This window comes from Medicago sativa, chromosome 7, assembly GCF_051527215.1.
Source record: "Medicago sativa cultivar Bolivia chromosome 7, Bolivia_mono, whole genome shotgun sequence".
Lineage (NCBI taxonomy): Eukaryota > Viridiplantae > Streptophyta > Magnoliopsida > Fabales > Fabaceae > Medicago > Medicago sativa.
In genome coordinates, this window is record NC_140755.1 from 96,968,474 (window position 1) to 96,971,147 (window position 2,674).

Consider the following 2,674-nt stretch of genomic DNA (forward strand, 5'->3'; position numbering starts at 1 on the left):
ATAATAGTTATTTAAATAAAAAACATGATTAATCGTATATGGCACTTTTTATGAAAAGCGCTATATATAAATCAACATTAAATAGCGCTTATAGGTTAAAAAAAGCGCTATTGTATGCTTGAGAAAGATAGCGCTTATAGGTTAAAAAAAGCGCCATTTTATTAACTGATTTAATGTACATTAACTAACAGGTCCCCTGTTCGATCCCCTGCATAGCATATTTCAAATATTTTTTGAATTTTTATGAAAAATGGATTGCATCTTTCAAAAAAAAAAATGATCCCCTGCATAGCATATTTCAAATATTTTTTGAATTTTTATGAAAAATGGATTGCATCTTTCAAAAAAAAAAATGAAAAATGGATTGCAGTAACAAAGCACACCTTTTTTTTAAAAAAAAATTTGGTACAAACCTTTTTTAATTCTTTTATCATATATATAACAAACCTTTGTTATGTATATTATATATAACAAACTAAATCTAAACTTTAAAAAAAAAAAACAAATCTAAACTTTTTCCCAAAAAACAAATCCAAACTAAAAAAACAAATCAAATCTCCTGGTCCCACTAAATCCTACTTTTCCATAAATCCTATTTTGCACGTTGCGTTTTTTGTTTTTTTATTTATATTTGAAAAAAAAAACGCTTTATACACTAACAACAAAGCGTAACTTCTTTTTGTTATATACTTAAAAGTAACAAAGAATCCCAATTTTAATGGAAATCCCTATTTTAATGCATCCTAAAGATAAAATAAAAACTATAACATAATTTTCATGAAGTTTGCGTTTTTTGTTTTTTATTTATATTTGAAAAAAAAAATGCTTTTTTTTGTTACACAAAAAAAACGCTTTATACACTAACAACAAAGCGTAACTTCTTTTTGTTATATACTCAAAAGTAACAAAGAATCCCAATTTTAATGGAAATCCCTATTTTAATGCATCCTAAAGATAAAATAAAAACTATAACATAATTTTCATTAAACGTATTTTTTAAAGCAATTAATAACATAACCCAAAACTACTTTACTCAAAACTTTCATTAGATCGTGTGCAGGAAATTCAATTCAGAACCACCACCTCTATTGATTCATTCATCACCAACCACCTATATCTATCAATTCATTCATCACCATCACCCGCTTCCTTCGATCTATTCCAAAACCATAACCGTCTCTTTCGATTCATTCCAGAACAACCACCTCTATCTCACTCTTAATTGCGGTGCATCATATCGTCGCTGCCGTCGACCGGTTACAGCTTTTTCAATACTCAATTCTTCATCTCAGGTACCATCTTCATTCTTTCCTTACCTCAATTTAACTCAAATATTCTTTAATTTTTTCATATTTTCATCTGGATATTTTAGGTTTTCAAGGTTCAAACTAAATTTAAGACTTCACTGTTAGTGATTAGGATGAATTTGACAATCGAAAATTCAAAATTTTTGTTTGATGAATAATTGCTGAAATTTGACAATTGTTTATTAAAGATTTTGGGTTTAATTAAACTCTACACAACTAGTAAGATGAATAATTTTTCTTTTGGTTCAATTTTTTTTTTATATATATAAACAATAACACTTTTTGTGTGTGACTAGAATTATTTTCTAATAAACTAATTGAATGATGTGATAATATGATATACATTATGCATATGCCTTTTGTATAACCTACTAATCAATTCCATAATCATCCATCGTGACTTCTACATGGCATACCAAATAAACTAACTTATACAATTACTTATTATTTTATTTTTTGTAGTGTCCTTGCCAAGAAAATGGTATAGATTGCGGGTACTTTGTGATGAGGTTTATGAAAGATATTCTCATTTCAAAACTAAATGAGATTCCAAAGTTGGTATGTTTTTTTATATTAAAGTATAATATCCATGTATAATTAAGTTTATTAAGTAACATGGTTATTTTTAATGTTATAATATATACAGTACATTGATGGTTTCAAGTGTGTGACATACTCAAAAGATAAACTAATAGAAATCTAAGAAGAATGGTGTCGGTTCATGATCAGCCTAAAAGTTATATGATTTTTTTTTTTATAATAAGGTGAGTTTAATGTTTCTAAATATATTTGCTAGAAGTGGTACGTAGTTGTTTTAATTTATAATCTTGCTTTAATTTCTACTCATGATCAGTAGTACTTTGAATTTATCTCTAATATAATATAGCGTTATTGCTTAATGGCGTTTTCTGGTATATATTCAGGTGGAGGAGAGTGAACGAAATTTGGAAATGAATGATGATTTGCGTGCTTGTTTTGGATAAAAATGTTGAGAAGACCAAGAAGATAGATGAAGACTGCATGATACCATAGAAGATTTTGATCTTTATGTCAACTAATCAGTTGTAACTCTTAGAGATATCCATGTTACCATATTAGAGGCTATACATTTCTGACTTTTATGCTATATATACATACATTTTTTATGATATGGTTATGTTTTATTCGATAAATAATAGTCTCAATTATAATGTGCCTAAATTATATACATTTCCCTTTAAATTTCAGACTTTATATATATATATATATATAAATTAATAAAAAAAACGCTATCTGGAAAAGAATTTTTTTTGACAAAAATAAAATAAAATAAATGCTTTTCCTAGCGCTTTTTTTCCTTTATAAAGCGTTATCTAAACCTATTGTTA

The 2,674-nt window shown here is 26.6% G+C and overlaps 1 long non-coding RNA gene across 1 annotated transcript; it reads left to right on the forward strand.

The window, feature by feature from the left end:
- The first annotated feature begins 891 nt into the window (after positions 1-891).
- LOC146910817 (uncharacterized) lies at positions 892-2,455 on the forward strand. The gene is made up of 4 exons (XR_015018499.1): positions 892-1,292; positions 1,770-1,865; positions 1,954-2,071; positions 2,231-2,455. It is a non-coding gene; the product is annotated as an uncharacterized LOC146910817 (long non-coding RNA).
- The last annotated feature ends 219 nt before the right edge of the window (positions 2,456-2,674 follow it).